This window comes from Peromyscus leucopus, chromosome 5 (assembly GCF_004664715.2).
Source record: "Peromyscus leucopus breed LL Stock chromosome 5, UCI_PerLeu_2.1, whole genome shotgun sequence".
Lineage (NCBI taxonomy): Eukaryota > Metazoa > Chordata > Mammalia > Rodentia > Cricetidae > Peromyscus > Peromyscus leucopus.
Genome location: NC_051067.1, coordinates 50,623,269 through 50,645,654, shown reverse-complemented (window position 1 = coordinate 50,645,654; position 22,386 = coordinate 50,623,269). Strand labels below are relative to the sequence as shown.

Genomic DNA, 22,386 nt, shown 5'->3' with positions numbered 1-22,386 from the left:
TATCCAGGACCAATGTAAAAATGATGTCAGGGTGGTAGGCAACTTTAAGCCCAGCACCGGAGAAACAGAGACAAGAGGATCCTGGAGGCTCACTAGTCAGCTATTCTAGCCTCTTTGACAAATTCTAGGTTAATGAGAGTTCTTGTGTCAAAAAATAAGGTGGATGGTGCCTTAAATATGATGGCAATGAAAGGTGTTCACTGGCGTCCACGTGTGTATGCTCACACATGCTAATGCGTCCATGAGTGCGCGCTCTCTCTCTCTCTCTCTCTCTCTCTCTCTCTCTCTCTCTCTCTCTCTCTCAACAAAAACAGAGCAGTGGAAATGCATTTGAAAAATTCTAGTGGCTATAGCTGGGGAATATTTTATATGGATTTTACAGGCAAGTTTCTCAGTTGGAACAAAATAAGTTTCAGGACACCCACTGCCTTGAGACTGAGAAAAGCGGTAAGAAGCTGGAAGACAGATGAAATTGTCCTCAAATCTCTTATTTTGCCTCAGAGAAACATACTGATGTTTTCCACTGCTGAGAACTAGGCATTGGGGGGCAATGAAGCAGATGGAAAGCCCTTCTTTAGGAACGGCAGATGATTCTGCTCAGAGTCCAGGTCCAGGAAGATCAGAAGACCTCCACAGAGACAAGAAGGCTGCAGGAACAGGGCGGACAGGTGCTGACAGGAGGGCACAGAATGTCCTGGGGCTGGGGACTGAAGTGTCGGGAGGTGCGAGGCTTGTGGGAGGGTTGCTTTCTCCTCTAGGTTGGAAGACTCTGGAACCCAGGAAATGTCTTCAGCCCCAGTAAATGATTGATGTACACACATCCTGTGGGAATGACATCACCTCAGGAGTAGAAGTGAGTTATTAGTGAACAAAGGACATCTTAAATAAAGCAGTGGCTTCTGACCCTCTAAGTAGTCACATGACATCAGCATATACATTGTACATGTGGTATTAACTTTTGATGGGGTGAGGGTGACTAGGAAATTAAAATCAATAGGAATGAAAATGAGACAAATCCAGCTGAGAAACACTTGATTTCGGGGAACTCTAAGAGGGAAATTATGGAGAACTGAGGAGTGCAAACTGATAAAACTGAGGATTTCATATTCGAGGAGTACAGAACATTTTGTCATTGAAAACCAATTTTAAAATTAATACCAGACAACTCAAAATTCTACATCAAACTGTTCTTTGAAGTGATAGAAAAGAACACTGAATATTCTAAATTAAATTGTTCCTGTGTCTAGAAACATATTTTGTTTCAAAAGAAAAAAAGTTTCTTCTTGGTGCATTCCTCAATAACAATCCCCAAATACTACAGGGCTTTAAGAGAACTGTAACATCATGGTGATTCTAAACATTATTTTGACTTCAACTTCCACATTTTCCAGATCTTTCAGCTTCCTAAACACCTGTTTTGAATCCACAACTGTATGAAAAATGGTTTCTACTTTGGCTAGGAATCCAGACAAAGGTTTCCCCATAGATGTGAGAGATGGGAATAGTTTACATCCAGTTGAAGTCTTGTGCCTAGTCAAGACAGGCTTTAGTACCCTGAGGATTGGCATTCCCTGAGTTCCAAAGAAACAGCAGCCCTCAACTGTTTTCTACCCAGTCAGCTTCAACTTATTTCATAGAGAAACAGCTCTCTTCATGATTTTACCACATCCTTCTATCCAAGTTTATTGTAGCCTATTTTTTAAGGTTATTTCTTCTCAGCAAGAAAAAGGCAGCTACTCGATAAATATTTGACAAGCAGAAAAATAAATTATTTTTAGTGTGTTTAGAAATACCACAAGACATAAGATTTTATTGTGAAAAACCTATTTAGTTTTATAAGTAACCCTTAGTTAATTTAAGGTACTTCAGAATAACTGAAACACCAGAAATCCCATTAGCCAGGTTTCTAAATATCCAAGATTCTCCAGAGCTAGAGACCAGACATATTGCACATGCAATTATGAAATGAGGGGTTACTAGACTGATTTACAGGGCCCACAAAAGCATTCTTCAGGTTGTTCAGACGTGGAAAACAATAGCTCTTCAGTCCAAGAAGTTGGACACCTTGCAGCACCGTGGACCTAACGACACAGCTCCAGCTGTCCAGGAAGCCCACAGCGGAATTGCTGGGGCAAGCACAGGTTCAAAGTCGGAGGGACAGAGGCAAATGACAACAGCAAAAGCCACATTCAACAGCCAAATGTCACCTGTCATCCCAGGACTCCAGATGTCACCTGAAATCCTAGGACTCAGAGACTAACACGGGTGCCCACTTCCTTCTGCTGACATTGGCCATGGCTGGGCAACTAGACAGTGTCACAGTAGCTTCTCAGTAGTTATTGATCACTTAATGCCTTAAAATTCCAAATTCAGAACTGTATCGGCCTTTTTCTTAGAGGCCACCAACTAGCTCCAAAATCATGACATAGAGACTTATTATTAGTTTTGAATGCTTGGCCTTAGCTTAGTTTTTCTCTGTCTAGGTCTTTTAAATTAACCTGTTTCTCTTTATCTACCTTTTGCCTTGGGGATTTTTACTTTCTTTCTGTATATCTTACTTTCACTGTGTCTTGTGTCTGCTGGCTGGCACTGCCTGGCTTCTGGCCCCTGGTGTCTCCCTCATTCTCTCCTTTTTTTATTGTTCCTTCTGTTCTTCTTTTTCCTCCTTTTAAATTTTTCCTCATATTTATTCTCTCTGCCCACCAGCTTCACCTATTCCTCTTCTGCATACATATTTGTTGTTCAACTCTTTATTAGACCAATCAGGTGTCTTAGGCAGGCAAGGTGAAACAAATGCAGCATATCTTTACATAATTAAACACACTCCTTACATCTTTAAACAAATGTAGCATAAACAAAAGTAACACATCTTTACACAGTTAAAGTAGTAGTCTGCAGCACATACAAATGTAACACATCCTTGCCCAGTTAAAATAATAGTCTACATCACAGAACTATCATGTTTCGTCCTTTTATTCCCCTGTATGCCCTAAAATTTTCCCAACTTTTTTTATAGCATGTACATTCCTAATTGTGAAAATGAGCATTTGTCTGTGTGGTCAATTTTTTTTTTTTTAGTGGAGAGTTACCCTAAGACCTCTTACCTGCTAGGCAAGCCCTCTACCAAATAGTTCCATATCCAGCCCCCTTAGGACATTGCTTCTTTTTTCTGAGACAAAGTCTAAATTGATCAGGCAGGCCTTGAAATGATCTGCCTCAGAATCCCAAGTAGAAGGGGTTACAGACTTGTACTATCAGACCCACATTAAATGATTGTATATGGAAAATGGAATCCTTAAAAATTAGAAGTGAATGGGGGGAGTTTCTCTACTTTACTTCTAATAGAAAAAAAAAAACAAACAAAACAGCATTAATGGAGGCAAAGCTAGGCATGCTTGTCCATTTGCTTGAGAGCCCCCTTAGTATAAGCAAGGCCCCGGGTTCAATCAAGGGGGAGGGGTGAAGAGGAGAGGAGAAAGATACCTGAGCATTCATTCAAATCAGTATACATTAAAAAATGATCCCATCCTGGGACAGACAGTATACTAAGGACAGAATTATGAAGTCTGGTTTAATAGAGCTCCTACTTCAGTGGGTGTTTTGGAAAAAAATTAAAAACAAATGTACCTCTGGTGACTGTGAAGAAGATGCTGTGGGGAGGGAAAGGTGCATGGTATTTAGATGAGCTGGTCCCACAGTGCAGTGAGGTCAGGTGACATCTAGGGAAAACTCCAAAGAGTTCATAAAAAAATCAAAAACAAACAAAACCAAAAAGGAGTCTGTGCAGGTTTCTAGGAAGAGAATGCTCCAAAGAGAGGCTGGTTGTGTAGCCCAGTGGGTAGAATACTTACCTAGCAAACACAAAGCCCTGGGTTGGATCCTTGGCACTGCATAAACTGGATGTGCTCGCACTGATGAAGGCCTGTGATCCCAGGACTCAGGAGGTAGAGGCAGCTGGATCGCAAGTTCAGCTACATAGAAAGTTCAAGTCTTGCCTAAGTTACATGAGACTCTGTCTCAAACAAAACAAAATAGGAATCTTCCAAGTGGACATATCACCAGGGGAAAAGGCACTGTAGTGGAGTGTTCTCTGTTCTTGGGAGACACACAAACCTGCAGAGACTTTTCTCTTATAAGGCAATTGTTGTCTGAATCATCTGTCTGCCCTGGATCTCCATCTATTTAAACCTTTCGGGTCCTTTAAAATATCGCTCTAGTGAAATGCTTTAAAGGAATAAATTCCTGTTATCCTTCCAAAAAGATTTGGCTTCTTACCCCCAAATCCAAAGAACAACTTGGCTCAGATAACTCCATTTTACAAGTGAACATACTTGTAGATTATAAACACACATCTAGGGTCAAGACTTTGCCACAAATTGTTTTAGCTCCTCCTGAACCCTACTGCCTTATCACTCTCTTGTCCACACTGCTCAGGAAGCCAAACAGCAGCATTGGTAATAAATTTGCAATTTTCAGAAATTTCAAGTCAGGACAATACCTTGTTACAGCTTAATTTGGACTAGGGTTAGGAAATACATACTACGGCATCTCCTATGTTCCAAACTGTACGAGGAGGTAGTTATTTATTGGTTGAAATGAGTATTGGAGTAGGTGAAGGGATCCTTATTATTGTGATTCGGGTCAGCTTTCTGTTCTGTCATTGAGCCAAAGTAGCTTCATACATGTGCCTTGTCTAGGAGAGCATCATGTTCAGACATTGTTTTCCTTGGATTTCTGTAGCTAGTTGGAGATTAAAGGAAGGTGTCTGTAATCAGGCTGACAGCATCTAGTTTGTTCTTTTCTGCTGTCATAGGAGAATAAGATGGTTGTTTCTCAGGGGGCTGAAAATGTAGCCCACTCCCTAAAGCAACCATTTGAAAAGTCCATTTTACCATAGATGTGAAAGTACACTGATAGTCTATGAACTTGAGAGATCCATGTTACTTTCAATGCAGCATCCTAATCCCTTGTCCTCCATGAACAATGCAGGTCACCACATTGCAAACCTAATCCTGAGCTGTGAAAGACCTGTCATATGAAACACATGGAACACATAGAAGGTGTTGCATGGCAACAACTCAAACCTGTCACTCCTGTGGAACTCAGGGTTCCTTCTGTCAGTGGCTCCTTTGGAACCTTTTCAAAACAACCCTCTGGTTGGACATGTAAGTGCAAATGTCTGCCATCTAGTGGCAGCTATCAGTATGGTCTGTCAAACTTTTCCTTTGGGGGGAAAAACAAACTATGTATTTTCAGAAAATTTTAAACGAGCCCCCCATACTTAAGAGGTATGTGGAAGAGCACACAAGCTAAGGATGGTCACACATTCAAGTGGTCACACTGTTCTAATGCATCCATTAGACACCAAGGAGATGAGGATTGTTCAGAAATCCTTTGTGGATACTAGAGTAGGTCCTTTGTATTTCCATGAGGATATAAATCCCACGAAGCCAGCATCTTGTTTTTCTTATTTAGTCTCCTATCTCTAGCACTTAGAACTCTGCCTGACATAATGCAAAGACTTAATAAAATTAATGAATAAACGAATGGCCAGGAGGAATGCTGGAAAAAGATTGGACTGTAGATAACCTGTCTCAAGATTCTTTGCTACCACAAGGACCTGGCTTTTTGGAGCCTGGGGCCTATGCAGGGACACTTTGCTCAGCCTGGGTGAAGGAGGGGACTGGACCTGCCTCGACTGAATCTACAAGACTAAGCTGAATTCCCTGGGGAGTCCTTGCCCTGGAGGAGATGGGAATGGGGGGTTGATTGAGGGGAGGGGGCAGGAGGAGGGAGGACAGGGGAATCCGTGGCTGTAAAATTAAATTACATTATGAAATAAAAAAGAATATCTAAAAGTCTAAGAATAGAATGATGATTAGTTTTGTTTTATAAAAAGTTAATGATATACAACTTTATATTGAATTTGTGGGAAAGCAGTTAGTGTATATGATTATTAAAACTTACTCATTTAAAGAAGACAGTGTAACATAAAATGCCTTGTAACAGATGGAAAAAAGAAACTATGTCCATGTTTTAGAGTATTCATGTCAACAAAACTGTTGTGTGTACAAGGCAATGACTATCTTATCATTGAATTTTTTGAAATCCCACTGATCACATAAATAATTTTTATATGCCCTTTCTCTGTCCCTTCTCAGAAACACAGTCCTCTAATTTAGTATCATACGCCAACAGGAATATGTTCTCTTGGGCTGGAGACATAGGTCAGAGTTAGAGCACTTGTCCAGCATGTATGAGGCCCTAAGTTCAGTATTCAGCGACACACACACACACACACACACACACACACACACACACACACACTCTCATTCTGTTTATGATAGCTGCATGGCGTGACATAACAAAAGAAAGTAATAAAAATGTCAAGAATAGCATATATCTGAAATGAGGTTTTTGTTTCTAACATCTTGTGAAAATGGCTAGCCATATTTCTCAAAATAAACATCTTCAGATACCACAGTGTGCATTCTGATGGAGGAAGTTTCCTCTTACTTCTACACCTAAGATCCGTTTTCACTTACTGTGCTTACATTCCACTGTGAGAGGGCTCTCCACTCTTCACAAGCCTGAGACACATTCTAAACTGAATGACTCATCTTACCAGGGAAAAGAGCTAAGCTAATGTACCCTTTGCCAATCCAGCTCTTAACCCTAACTCATGAAAGAATTGAAAATGTTTCTCTCTCTTCAACTTGTAAGTCTGAAATTTTAGCAAAGTGAGGACCATGCTAGAAGTTTATTCAGAATGTAGAGGTGCTGCCCCTGTCTCTATTGTGATTCTGCTTTGGGATTTGACTCCAACACTCAAGTCTTAGCCACCTATATGGTACCTACCCAGCTTTAGAAATGTTACCTCTGTGGTAGTTACTATCGATTGCCAGCTTCACAGGATCTAAAGTCACCTAGGAGACAGAGCATTGGGCATTTCAGTGAAAGAATATCTAGATTGGCTTGACTGCAATGGAAAGACTCACGCACAAGATGGGTGGCACTATACAATGGGCTGAGGCCCTAGACTGCATAAAAAGGAAGAGGCAAAGCCTCTGAAGCACTGGGGGGCAGAGCCAGGCGAATCTCTGTGAGTTCGAGGCCAGCCTGGGCTACAGAGTGAGTTCCAGGAAAGGCGCAAAGCTACACCAAGAAACCCTGTCTCAAAAAAAAAAAAAAAAAGAAAAGAAAAAGAAAAAAAGAAAAAAAAAAAGGAAGAAGTCAAACTGAACATCGGTATTTTTCTCTGTTTCCTGACCACCTGCCTCACACTTCTGCCACTATGCCTTCCCCAGTGATGGACTATGTCCCGGAACTGGGAACCAAAATGCAACTCTTCCCTTCCTGAGTTTGTCAGGTATTTCATTACAGTGAAGTGAAGTGAATAGTAACTAATCCAATCCCAAATCTCTGAGATGGAGACCTTTTTTATTGTTACTGAGAACCTTCAGCTGTCAGCTATTTGCAACAGCTGACAATCATTTTAAAAGGTGACTTCTTGAGAAATGCTGGCCATTAGAATCAGTCAGCAGGAGGAATCATTTGATCAATGCTGTAGAAATAACCACATCCCGAACATGTGAGGACCACTAGTGAAAAGTATCACTATCCAGACCCAGAGCCAGGTTCGTGAAGCTTTGAAGCTCAGCTAAAGAAATTCTGGGATTCTGTACGCCAGCCACTGGGGCCAGTGGTGACTGCTTCCCATTTCCTAATAAATAAGCTATTTTGTTAATACCAGGGTGCCAGAAAAACCTGTCACACCTCAAATTTCATCTTCTTCTCAAAAGGAACAGTAAAAGAGACTCAGTCAGTTCATAGAGGGAGTTTATAACATACCAGGAACTTCATTAGGGTTGAGCCTTTGGGCTGCATTCATGAATAAAACACAAGTTTGTGATTTCAAAGCATCATTCAATTTAGTAAGATTTAACAAGATTATGATCTTGTGTACAGGAAAATATTGTGTTATTGACCTCTAACACAAAATGGCACACACAGGTATGTTATATACGTAGAACCATTTTTATTAAAGGCTGTTGGCTACATAGTATGACCATAGAACATAGATAGCATTGGGGCAGAGTAGAAAACTCAAAAAATAAGCCCACACATTTACAGCCAACTGATTTTTGACAAAGATCATATAGCAGACAAAGGGCATCAATCCATTCAGCAAATGGTGTCTAGAAAATTGAATATTTATATACAAAAGAATGTAATCGGATCCTTGTACCATGCCAAATCCAAAACCCAACTCAAAATATATTAACAACTTACATGAGACTTATAGCACTACTAGGGGGAATATAAATGGAAAGTTTCATGACACGGGCCTGATGTTTGGGATATGACTCCAAAGCATAGGTGATAAATGTGGGATTACATCAAACTGAAAAATAAATAAAAAAAACTCTTCTGCATAGAAAATGAAACATCCACAGAATATAGAGACAGCCTACAGATGAATGGAAAATATTTTCAAACCATGCATCTGTTAATATCCAAAATAAGTAGGAAACTCAATAAGTAAGTAAACAACTCAACGGGAAGACAGCAGCACAAGTTAAAATCAGCCCAAACACCTAAGTATTCCTTACAAGAAGACACACAAATGGCATAGGAAACCAAATGAAACAATTTTGTACATGATAAACTACCAGGGGAAACAGATTAAAGCATACTGAGACCTCACTGTACACCTGTTCAAATGCTGTTACCAAAACGACAAAGGAAAACTGTTGGTGAGGAGACAGAGGAAAGCAGATCCTTACACACTGTTGGTGAGAATATAAATTAAGACAGTCATTATGGGAAAATGGCTTCCTAAATAATTAAACAGAGCTACTACATTGGTGATCCAACTATTGGTTCCATATTTAAAGGAAATGAAATCAATGTGTTGAGGAGATTTATGCACTCCCATGCTCATCACTGCATGAGTTATGATAGACAGGATATGGTAACAACCTAATTTTCTACAGATGAGTAAAGAGGTAAGCACAATATCGAGTGCACGTACACACACACACACACACACACACACACACACACACACACACACAGAGGAATGCCATTCAGCCTTAAAAGGAGAAATTCCTTCACTTGCAGCTACATGAATGAGCTGTAGAACGTCAGGTTAAATGAAATAAGCCAGGCACAGAAAGACAAACACCACCTGGAATCTAAGAAAGTCAAACTCACAGTGGAGAACAGTGGTTGCTAGGGGTTGTGAGGAGTGTCTGGAAATCTTGCTCAAAGAATATGGCATTCCCAGTAGTCAGAATGAGTGATATCCAGAGATCTATCCAACAGCATAATGAGTCTGGTTAATGGTCACATACAATGTATTATAAATTTGAAAATTGCCACGAGAGTAGATTGTGAATGTTTTTACAAACACATTAAATATATCAGGTGACTAATATGATAATTAGCTTGATCTATTTTTATAACACTTCCATATTTCAAGTCATCATGTGACACACTAATTTTAATTGTTAACTGTACACTTGAATAGGGCTTGGTGAAATTCTAACCCCATAAAATGGATTTTATGACATCATCATCCTCACCAGCACCATCATTACCTGTTCCTTCTGCATTGATCTAGATATGGGTTCTCCGTCCATCGTGGTTTTGAGGGGTTTGAGGAGTCCAAAGAGAACTTGTGGCCAATGTATCATTTTTCTATTTTGTTTCATTTTAAAAGCATTTACTTATTCTCTATTTTTCAATCCTTAATATCTAGTCATATGTCCATAGATAATATCTCATTGTATGTTTCTAAATTATATCCTGTTAACTTCCCACAAACATGAGAATGATTACATTAAAAATGAAAACTGAAAAATACTAGGAAAAAAAGAAGAAGCAATAGACTGAAAAATAAACAAAATTGGCCACTATGATTGTGTGTTATTTTTAGGTCTCAATTTCCCAGAAGCCACTGCAAAATAGAAACAAAGATGGCTTAATTTCATTTTCAAAAAATAGCTTCATTATCCCCAAAGAGGTTCAGTTTTTTCCTTGTACTAATTTCCTCAAGAAATATGTGCTATCTTAGGGAAGAGATATCAGCTAAACCAAAGAACCAAGTATTTTAGAGTTTAAAACATGTAAAAATAGTCTTTCTATGGTTTAGCTAATCCAGGTTGCAGCAATCTCACACTGGTTCAAAACCGTAACCTCATTACCTTATCTCATAGTTTGCACTTTCATGTCTTTTTCATTAGTCTTGCTGAACCTTTCAGCTACTCAATCATAAATCTGCCACCCTCTATCCAAGGAGATGATCTTCCATCCTTCTAACACAAAATATATTTGTTATTTTAAAGAAGACGAGTCTTAACTATGTTACACAGACGGGTCTGGAACTGTGGGGCTCAAGTGATCTTCCTGTTTCAGCTACCTGACTAAAGGAGAATACAGACTCATGCCACATACCTGGCTTTAATTTTCATTTTAACACAGTAGTGATGATCACTCATCATCATTAAGAGTTCCTCTCACAAATATTTATTTATGAGTTCTGTAAACAATTTCTTTACCATAAATACTAATACCTTCACATAACATGTGAACACACAGCTCACACTGAACTTTGTTTTCATTTCCCTCTTATTTCATTATAAATTGCATAGTTTTGCTAAATATGTTAAAATCTCTGTTAAATATTTGTTTATTTTTTGGTTTTAAGTTTGTATTCATTTTTGAAACAAAAAAATATGTGTACATACACAGGTGTGTTAGATAAATAGCTGAATATGTGGGGCTGGAGAGATGAGTCAATAGTTAAGAGCACTGGCTACTTTTGCAGAGGATATAAATTCAGTTCCTAGCACCTACATAGTGGTGCACAATTGTCTGTAAGTCTAATTCCAGGGATTCAGACACCCTCTTCTGGTCTCTGCAAAAACTGCATGCATATGGTGTATATACATAATTGTGAAGATGCATTCATACACCAAAAAATAAAAACAAATCTTAAAACATTGACAAATATATATACATTCATAATACAGAATGTGCTACAGTTTTTCATAGGTCTGAAAGATGTGGAAATTTACATATTAACATAAAGTTAGCAATATGTGTGTTTATCACCTAACAGTATAATTTTAATGTCTTATCAAATGAATAATCACTCTCTCTCCATAAATCCATCACTCAGCTCTGCAAAAGGCCTAATAGTAGCTTTGTCCTCTAAGGCAGCATTTGTGCCTTATTTTTACAAACCCACACTGCCTTATGTAATTCTGGGAGCAGAGAAGCACTGCAGGGAAAAAAAAAAGACATGTTTAACTGATAAGAAATTCAGGGAAAACATATCTCTATACTTTGAGACCATTTAAGTGGATGGGTTTTTATGCAGTTAAATCAGTCAATGTTTTGGAATGAACTGCAGATTTTAAAAATAGGGAGGTAGATTTACATTTCAAATCAAGTTGCTAAACTCTATTATTATCAAAGGTTTGTAGAGAGTAAATGTTACAACATGTTTGTGTTAGTCAGCTTTCTATCCCTATGGAAAATACCTGAGATAAATGAACTTATGAACAGAAAAGGTTGATTTTTTCCCCTCATGGTTCCTACCCATGGTTCATTGGCCTGATTGCTGTAAGCCTATCTGGAGGCAGGGCCTAGTGTTGGTACTATGTAGTAGAAATCATTCAACTCATGGAGGGACAACAAGGAGAGAGAGGGGAGATTCTGCATGACAACACACTGCCAGTTGCCTAAAAACCTCTCATTAGTGCCTATCTTTTAAAAGTCTCCACCTCTTCTCAATAGGATGATGCTGGGACTAGCCTTTTAATGCATGGGCCTTGGGAGACAAAGCAATACAGAAAATGGTTATTTTTCAAAATTACAAACTTGTGTTCAAATATTATGTGCTCTATATTATTTATATAATGAGACATCAGTAAAAGCACTGTAGTTACTTACATATTTTATATGAAGATGTGCACATCAATCATCTAAGAGGAAGATTATACTTGGATAGGGTAAAGGCATCAAATGAGGCATCTTAAAGATGGGATGGCCAGATATCTGAAATAATTTATAGACATATATAAACAAACCAAGACTGTGTTGGATCAATGATAAGACTGAGATTCTGACAAAGTGCCAGTAAAAGAATTGCTAAAGAAAAGTGTTATTTCATATAATCCTTCATAAATTGCTAAAATCCGGATTCCCTGGAGATATGAATGAGAGGGTATCCTTCCCAGTACAAAGACAGTGCAGAAAGTACAGTTCAGAGAAAGGAGACCTTGAGACTGAACCTAAAATGTCAATCATACCAGGGACCAAGATGGCTGGTGCAAGACATTTAGTGATTATGCTATTGGTAGTTGGCAAGGATGCCAAAGATGATATTGGAGTCAGTATTTTAAAAAATGACAAAAATTCAATTTCAATAAGAGAAATCTATACAAATGAATTGGGAAGAGAAACAGCAGTCAAGTAGATGATCCAGAGATCTTAGACATTAAAAGGAAGGTTCAAAGGGCTTAATAACTGGTTTTTCCTTAATGTGGTCTGAGCTCAGATGAGCCTCTGCAGATGAAATTGCAAATGCAAGTTTTCAACCTCTACCCAGACCTCACGCATCAAAGTCTGCATTTCACTAAGTTCCTTATGTAGCTGAGTGCACATTAAAGCTAGAGAGCTGATGAATCAAGATGCTGATAGCAGGAAAGGAGAGTAGCCAAGAACTTTGAGCTATGACTTGGTTGAGCATTAGGATCCGGTATCTGGCACAATGTGGGAGGAAAGGGGAGGAAATAAATCAAGATTATGTGGAAATGTAGGATGATCATGCTGTTCATAGAAATGGGAGGCCCAGGAGAGAAGCAGGAGGGGGAGGAAACAGAGGCCCCTGAGCAAGTGTGTCATGATAGTCCTCCCTTCTGAAGCTAAGTCAGTCTGGGGAGAAAAGAGAGTGATTCATGCTGAATGGGTGTTGGAAACAATGAATATGGATTACGTTGAGAAAGCACATGGTATAAACTGAGGAAGCAGTGTTGGAGAACCAACACTAGGCAAGAGAAAGCAGTGGGACACTTAGAGGAAGAAGAACCAGGCTAGAGGAGACCAGGAAATGGAATGTCCTGACAATTAGGGGTTTTGCATATATTGCTATGAGGCCAAGGGAACTACCAAGGAAAGACTGCTGGTTTGTGAGCCAGAGGGTACAGCTGACTTTTAGAAAAAGACTTCCTATGATCTTCATTAAGATGGAAGCCAGAAGTCAGAGATTTTTCTATCAGGTGAGGGTGAAATGTAGAGCGGGGTAAATGCTGTCTGATTCTGTGTCTCATTGCTCTCTGGAGTAAGCCAGCATGTTGCATTCATTTCTTAAGGAATAGGCTGTCCTGTGAGATGACTGCCTATAGAGTCACATTGAAGGTTCTCGCAGTGGTTAATCTTCATTGCCAACTTGATGGCCTCTAGAATCTTCAATGAATGATCACTCTGGATGTGCCCATGAGGGATTATGTAAACTAGGTTAGCCTCCAGGCATGCCTGTGAGGGATTATCTAGATTAGAGTAACTGAGGTGGAAAGGCCCACTGTGGATGGCACCATTCCACCGGCTGAAGTCCAAGACTGAATAAAAAGGAGAAAGAAAACAGCAAAAGCATTCATTGTTCCCTGCTTCCTGACTACAGAGGCAATGTGCCAATTCCTTCATAATCCTGCCACAGGACTTCCTTACCATGAGACTATGAACCCAATAAGTCCCTTCTCCCTTGAGTTGCCTTTGTCAAGTTATTTTATCACAGTAACAGAAGCAACTAAGACAGTACTCATGGATGATATCTGACATGTTCTGAACGATGGCCCTCAAACATACGTTCATTTCCTAATGCCCAGAAGCTGTGATTCCTTGTTATGGCAGAACACTTGCTTAAAGTATGAATCTTTGAAGGAAAGGTTTCCTTAGACTTTCTGGGTAAACTGTTGATGCAACCACATGTGTAAGAAAGGCATGGGGCAGGAGACACACACAAAGAAGAGGAGCTGCTATGATCATATGGGACAGAGTAAGGGGCTCAAAAGTTAGATTCAGATGGTGTACTTTTTCTAGGGTTTTCAGAGGCATTACGTTCCTACTGATACCTTGATTTCAGACTTTTGGCCTCCAGAAGGTAAGGAAAGACTCTTGTTTTAAGCTTGAAGTACAATATCTAACATCATCTTCCATCTCTGAGAGGGATGAGAAGCTCTCACTTCATGTTGACCATTTAATGTTACACTCACCTTAATTGTGTATTCAAAATAGGGTAACTGTGTTGCCTGGTACATCAGAAATAATGATATGAGCATTACAATAGAAATAGCATCCTATGTACATAAGTGATAAGCAGAGATAGATACCATTGATAGATATCAATGTTTGATAGATGAAAGGTAGGTATTGATAAGTAGATGAAAGATAATATGTATACACACATAGACAGGTAATAGACATTGATGAAAAATAGCTGATATAAAGTTATATAGAGAAATGATATATGTGTATATGAATAGATATCAATTACAGATGATAGAAATTGATGATAGGCAGGTGATGGCAATTATGGGAAGAAGACGCCTTGAGCGACGAGCAAAGTGAGTATGTGCTGTTGACTTGGGCACAGCATCAAGGACTCAGACCCATGGGAAAATGGCAAAGCCTTACTTTACTGGTCTGAGTGTGAATATTGACATTGTAGGCAGAAAATAACCACCATGGCCTTCTTCCCCAGATACTTACAACCTGAGGACTTCTCTCCTACAGAGACTAATAACAGAGATTAGCTAATCCCGTCCCTTTGATCCAGTTGTATAGCATAAACCCTGCCTCCTTGTTCATCTGTGTGTATTAACTTTGCCTTCCTGTTCAGCTGTAATTGGATGCCTCCCCCATCCAATTCTATATAGTAGACACACTAAGCTTCTGGAGTGCTGGGTTTGTCCAGCAGAGAACCCAGATCATCTGATTCCAGTTTTCCTGTCTGTGTGTCAGTTTGTCTTTTCTTTATTCCCTTGCCACCCCAGTCAGGTTCATTCCTGGAGTCATGTTAAATGTGCCAATCATTAAGAGGGGGTGCAAGGAACAAAGATAAAGACAAATGGGTAGCAATGACAAACAGATGCTACATATTGATGGAAGATATCAATATTAAGTGGGTAACAAATAACAAATACTTATGACTTGTAGGTAGGTAGAATTAGTTATTTTACTCAAACTAATATTCATTAAATCTTACTTATATACTCTTCATGCAGTCAACTTTGGAGAAAATCAACATAAATATCTCTGAAGTTATCCTTGGATGTTGAATGTAATACCAAAGACAGGAAGTCCCACCAGAATTCAGAGGAGAGAGAAATGACTTGCAATTACTTATACAGAGGTTTTTCAGCTTCTGATAATTAAATGAATTAAGTGATCAACAATAATTTATAACAAGGAAAGTGGAGTAACATCTGCACTCGGGAAGGCTGTAGAGGGTTGCTGGTCCTGTGTGATGGGACGGACAGACAAAGTGATTCCACAGCTTCTCCATGTCTCCCACGACATTCTATAAACATGATATTGCACTGTCACTCATGTGAGACAAAGAGGACAGGACACCATCTATGAAGAGTTCAGTTTTTTCTAATGCCACAGTTTAGGGGGTGTCCACAGAACACAAACAGTGTTTTCAGTTATCCATCTACTAACACCATGGACTATCACACAAGTAACTGCATTCACCAACACTTTTCTAATGAGCACACATGAGATGAATCAACAGTTGCTACTGATTTGAAACAATGAACCCAAACAGTACCTGGAATGACAATCTGTCAGTCTGTGAGGTACTGCTGCATGACAGTCTTTTGGAGGTAAGCCCTGGCTTGATGGGACTTCACACAGTTGTAAGTGAATGCATCCATGAGTGATGGTAACCAGGTTGCTGCCATTTGAGCCCATGGAAGGGGGTATATGTCAGAGTGACAGTGCATCTAAGCCTACAGCCATATCTCCCTGTGATGAATGACCAGGCTCAGCAGAAGATCACTGGGACATTTCATGCCCATAAGTGTAGGGTCTCACAATTCTGATGTGTGGTGACCCATCTCTTTGAAACAGGCTGACATCTGCTGCTGCTTTGACTCATCTGAATTGTATCTGCATCACAGTTGTCGGAGGATATCTGGCCTGCGCCAGGCAGCCTTTGCTGGTGTCACTTCCTGTGGCAGAGGTGACCGAAGGTAGAATATGTCATGGCTCAGCTGGTGTGCCAGATTTCAAGGGAACAGTGGGGGCAGGAAACAGGCTGATTCTGGGCCTGAACAAATGACCCAATGGAGGATTAATTCGGCAGTGGATAGTCAGCAACTCAAATTACAGTGGCCAGGAGGGGTGTGGAGGACTGAGATTTGATCCTGCCAACAATGACAGACATGGGGATTTTATTTGTTAGGTGAACTTGGCAACACAAGTCTCTAGGCAAAAGGGACTGATACACTGTCACGACAGGGACTGTGCCTTATGTCCAGGGCTCTGTCCACCCTGGAGCTGAATCGGAGACTGAAAATAATAGAATGGAGTCTCTTGCTCATGGGGAGAAATCTTGGCAAGAGCAAAGCTGACTGTCAAGGTCATTGCTAAAAGTTATTCCAGGCAAAACATGAAGCCTAGTGCTGAAAAGGTGAACTGAAAACACAAAAGAAGCCTCGTCCTATGAGCTAGCAGCAAGACAAGAGCTCAAGATTAGGAGGCCATGGAACTGCTGAAGCCCACAAGGGTTACAGCAAGCAGATGGAACTCAGACTAGCTCCTTCTGTAGTGTGAACTGGTAAGAACATGTCAAGTTGACTAGGTCCTGGAGGCACTTGGAAAACACAAGGGAACAGTAGGGGCTCAGAGCCCTCCATGCATCTATTGGCATCTTCTTGTCTAATTGTATGGCTGGTTTACTACAAGTTTTCATATTTTTGGTGGCTTCAAGATGAGCTGGCACATTTGTGGTGAAGACAACAGCTCAGCATGTACTGTAGGTTGTCATCATGGTCAGTGGATGCTGCATCTGTGCCAGCATGGCAGACTGAAGCTGAAGTCTCTGTAGAGGAGGGCTAAGAAAGGTGTCTGCCTGCCTGCCAGAGTCCTTCAGCCTCAGGAGGGTAGGGACGGGAAGCTCTAACAGGTGGAAGAATTTAAATTGCCAAACTGCTGGGGAGAGCCAGCCAGAAGAGTGTGAATACTGCCAAAACTCCTGGGCAGAAGGCACATAGTGGCTGAAGGCTGAGTTAGCAGTCACCCCACAGAGGCATTTCATGCTCTCTCTTTGGGAATCCTGAGGGGTCATGGTTTCTGACGGTGTGCCACTGCATAGTGCTTCTACGTTTGTTCAAAAGACACTTCTGCAGCTGGGAAAATAGCTCAACTTAAAGGGCTTGCCTTGCAAGTAAGAGGACTTGGAGTCGATCCCTGGAACCCAGGAACCCAAGTTTCTTTTTGTTGTTGTTGTTTGGTTGTTTTTGTTTTGTTTGTTTGTTAAATCCAGGCATAGTGGCATGCACTTGTGATCTCAGTCAGTGCTGGAATACAGACAACTGGAATCAGAATACACAAATGGGGCTTGCTGGCCATTCAACAAGTCTACCTGGTGAGCCCCAGGCTAATGAGAGACCCTTTATCAAAAAATCAGGTAGAGAGCACCAGAGGAATGGGGCTGTTCTTTGGCTGCTGTAAACATGTGCAAACACTTTCACAGAGAATGCAAACACATGCACCTGCACATACATGAATGTGTATATACAAAACAAACAAAATTATGCTTCTGTGTGGATTCCATCCTTGTGCCAGTCTTGAGTTGTGGGTGGGCAAATGTGACTGTCTCTAAACGCTAGGCAGAGATAAAAGCTCAGAGAGGGCTTGCAGTCTTCATGTAGGACTTGTGTGCCTCCTTCTTTCCAATAGCTTCCCATGACAATGAAGGTATCCACTGACCAGGAATGCAGCAGTGCAAAGCACTCTAGAGAACAGTAAGCTAAGTCCCTAAAAGGTATAGCTTTGGCTCTTGCAGGCTGTTTGTAAGGAACACACAGAGGAGCCACACAGAACACTGAATGATCTGGACTCAGAAGTCAGCTTTGTGCTGATCCACGGCCCAGGTAGCTTCCTTAACAGAGAGCAGAGTCTGTCAGACATCTAAATCTAACCTCCACTTTGACTGGCATTTGCCTACTGTTAAACTCATTAGATGATCTATCTTGTCATGAAGCCAAGACTTGCCTTTGAATTTGAAAGTCCAACCCAAAAGGGCAAGAACCAGAACAGAATTTCCACCAGACTCAAAGAATCTTCTAGTCAAAAAAAGGTCTGGTGCTGCATTTCATAAATATCACATTTTGGGAAACCATGTATACACTGTTCTTAACAACTAAGCACCAGGCATATTTGTGTATGCCGAGTCATTTAAAGTATAAAAATAGTAAAGGGGTTTGGTTAATTATTGTGTTGGAACCATATATGCCTTTTAAAATATTTTTCTGTAAGGAAGATATATTTTCAATTCACAAGCATACTGTGTGAAAGAAAATATTTCCAATTAGTCATTCTTCAAAACCATGCTGAGAATGCAATGGTATTAGTCAGAACATACCATGATATAAAATTAGGTTTCATACATGCAGGGGAGCTGGGTCCCCATCTCTGTAGAACTCTTCATTCATCCTGGTGTAAAATGCCATCACAGCTGCTCTGCGTGTAAACGTCCCCACACTGCAAACCTGACCCAGCCCCTTCATCGTTACAGTGACAATGTGCAGGCCATTTAGGTGTAAGCAACTGAATCTGCCAAGGCCAACAGCATTACTAGGCAAGAACACTATGCTGGCTCAAGAAGTGAGATGATATTTTCAGTAAAAGAAAGAAGAAGAAAAGAAAATCTAAAAAGAAAAATTTCTTCAGAAAGCTTTGAATCATACATAACCTTTAAGTTTTTATTCAGTTTATTAACATGGATCTAAGAAATCCTATCTATGCCCATTACCCTTCCCCACAATTCATGTTCAACAGGTTGTCTGCTATTAAAGACTAAAATATGATTAAAAAGAGCTTGTATTCCCATATATTCTACCTTAAAATAACATTTTTTTCTTTTCTGTAAAAGATAAGCCATGAATTTTTATAAGGAAAGATGAAAAAGATGCATTTTAAAGAGCATTCTTGCTTCAGCAAACTCCAGAAACAAATATGTTTGAAGCAAAATTTATCTATCCCTCTGTCAGGGGAAAAAAAAGTGAAGTGAATCCTTTCAGATTTCCCTAAAGCTTGCAAGTTTCTTATATAAGTTTTAGTGTCGGTTTAAAACAAAACTACTCTTATCTTAATATGTAGTCTTTGTCTAAATCCCATCCAATTCCACATGGTCTAGTCTTCCAAATTATACTTTTGTCTAACAATAATTTTCTATGACCAAAGATATACACTCAAAGGTTTTTTTTTTTTTTAAAAAAAGATCTGCTTTTTACATCATTTTATTAAACTACTGAGTCCATTTCAATCATTATCCACTGTTGTTTTTAAAAGTCTGACATCACTCTTACTTTCTTGTTTAATTCACCCTCAAAACATTCCCCTCAGTCTAGGGAACAGTCCATATCAGATCTGCAGCCATTGTTTCTAACTTAGTAATCTGTGTTAAAGTTATGTGCTCTGATGGAAACCATTGCAGACGTGACATGCCTTCTGGCTTCACACATACTAAGCTAATTGAGACAAACCACTTAAACATAATCTAAAGACAGAGGTAGATGTGCGGTTCAGACTACACTGCTGTGGCCTATGAGAACACACATGGAAAAGGCAGGCATGACCCCAGCACACGTGTACTTGCTGACACCTGGCACGACAGGGAGCTGCAGGGGCATTGCAATTGAAACAGAAACACTTCAGTCTTTTTAACATTCATCCAGGGCCACTCTGCACCCATGTATGCATTTATTCCAGGCTCTCCCTTGCCTTTTCGAAAGGTGTATCTTTCTGTAAGATCTCTCCAGCAAATCCACTAGCATTGTTTGAAACACAGGAAACAGTGTTGAATAGTTCCTGCAGAATGAAAGCTTTCCTAATATGAAACCCTCTTAAGCAGGTTTTAAGAATATGTTCTGTTTTCAAATAGTAATCCAGAAAGGGGGGGGCGCTCTGTCTCTCTGTCTCTGTCTCTGTCTGTCTCTCTGTCTGTCTCTGTCTCTCCGTCTCTCCGTGTCTCTGTCTGTCTGTCTGTCTCTCTCTCTCGTGTGTGTGTGTGTGTGTGTGTGTGTGTGTGTGTGTGTGTATGTGTGTGCGCTCGTGCCCGCGCGCCCGCGTGCGTGCATTGGGGAATGGTACATTTTCTGTTTTGTTGAATCTCAGAGGCCAAGAGAAAAGGGAAAGATCTGTTGAAGGCTCACAGTGAAATGGTCAGTCTCCCTAATAGCAGAGTCTGCCACCCTTTCAAAACCCTGCCAACAACATCAATGGACCGGGTGGGTGGGGGTCGGAATACATGCTTACAGACTTCGGACACGTTCAAAAAACACTTACACTCAAATCAAGGTCTGCGTTTTTAAAATCAGTCCATATGGATGCGAGTCCCCAAAGCTCGCTTCCTCTCCTACTTCCACCCTGCTTGCAAGGAGAGTCTCACACACTCACCAGCAGGCAGGGCAGGGTCACAATTCCAACACGCACAGCACGGAGTGGACAAGTGAATTTTACCCAGTTAGGTCAACCATTCCCCTAACCTTACGGGTTAAAACCACCTAGAAATGTACAGGCTGCGCACTGTAAGAAGGTTGTGCAGGGAGCGAGAGGGCTCCAGAGAAGAGATCATATGTAGTTTAGTAGCCACGGCTAACCCAGAGTAAACGCGCACCCTGGATCAGTACCCTCTCCTCAGGTCACAGGAGTGCAAAAATCGCCTCTTCACCCCAGGAACGCAAGCCCAGCAGTCTCCCCTTGCTGAGAGATTGACTTAGCTTTCCTAAAAAAATGGCATTAAAAGGCACACACAGGACCCAGCACACGGGCGCACTGACACACAGCTCTGGACCACCCCTGTTTCGCATTTGGATCCCTCATGCAAGGGAGAGAAAAGAAGCCCAAGGGAGCTGAGCGGGCCGACCCGGGCGCTCCCTCGGCCACCGACCGCCTGTCCCAGTCCTTACCCAGGCGCTCCGGTGCCGCCACCGCATTCTCGACCCTGGGTCTCCGCGCTCCGACTCTTCATCAGATTGATCCCGGGTTCCCATCCCCGCAAATTAACAAATCACCTCTCTTCGTCCCTCCCCAGTCCTCCCCTTAAACTCCGCCAGCAAACACATTTCCTACGGTCAGGGAAAACTTTTCCCCCCTTTCTTTCACCACCAGATAAGGCAAGAAACCGGGTCAGCGGTCGCCGCCAGCCGCTCTGCCTTTGCGCCGCGGCGAGCACCGCGTGTTCTTACCTGGCAGCCGCGTTCCAGGTGGCTGTCCCACGCGGGTCCTCCGCGCCACCCCGAGTCTCCCGGGCCGTCCGGTCCGCACCACGGAACCTCAGCGTCTCTCAGCACGGCGTTCCGAGACAGCGACTGTCCTCAGGCTCGCTCGTGCACCCGAGCCGCCCTTCTCTGCATTGCCCGGCTTCTGGGTGCAAGCGCAGCCGCGGCTCCTCCGGGCGGGTGAAGAGCGCGGGGCTCCCGGCTGCAGCCGACTTGGCCCGCGGTTGCGCTCCCGGTCCGAGCGCGCTCCGCCCGCGGGCAGCTGCGGCCGCGCGTCACATGCCGCCTCCGGGCAGCAGCCGTGGCACCTGCCCGGGCGACCGCACTGGGGCTCGGCTGGTCCGCCCCCGCGTCCTGCGGGCCCCTCCGCGCCCCAGCCCTCTCTGATCTCGCCTTAATTTTTTTTTTTTCACTCTCTTGCTCTCTCTCACTTTCCCCTTCTCGTTCCTTTTCTCTCTTTTTCTTTATCTTTTATTCTTTTTTTCCAAAAGCAGGCAGACGGCGCTCCAAGTGGGAGGAGATCTATCCCTCCCTATGAACTCTTCCTCTGCCTGGTGGTGGCGATCGTGGCTACTGCTGCCCCCGTCCTCCTCCCCTTCCTCCTCCTGCTTCTTCTCCTCCTTCTTTCGGTATAACACACTAGCTGTCTACTGAAGCCCCAAACCTGCTCCACTTCTGAGCATGCCCAGTGGCCGTATGGGCGCCTTGCTGCTCCCCGCGTGCAGGCTTGGCTGCATTATCTGCCTGGCAGGGGTGAAGGGAAGCCGGTTGAGGGAGATCCCGGGTGGGATCACTAGAGGCTGGGAATCGAGCCCGGGAGAGGAGCGTCCACCGACTCAGCTTGGCTTCACGTGCTCCCTAATTG

The 22,386-nt window shown here is 41.8% G+C and overlaps 1 protein-coding gene across 2 annotated transcripts in view; it reads right to left on the bottom strand.

The window, feature by feature from the left end:
* Chrm3 (cholinergic receptor muscarinic 3) overlaps positions 1–22,169 on the bottom strand; it is a 528,165-nt gene extending 505,996 nt beyond the window's left edge. For both annotated transcript variants that reach the window (XM_028859622.2, XM_028859639.2), the window contains exon 1: positions 21,489–22,169. The gene's annotated coding sequence lies outside the window, so the exon portion shown is untranslated. The remainder of the gene's footprint in view (positions 1–21,488) is intronic.
* Between the last annotated feature and the right edge of the window lie 217 nt (positions 22,170–22,386).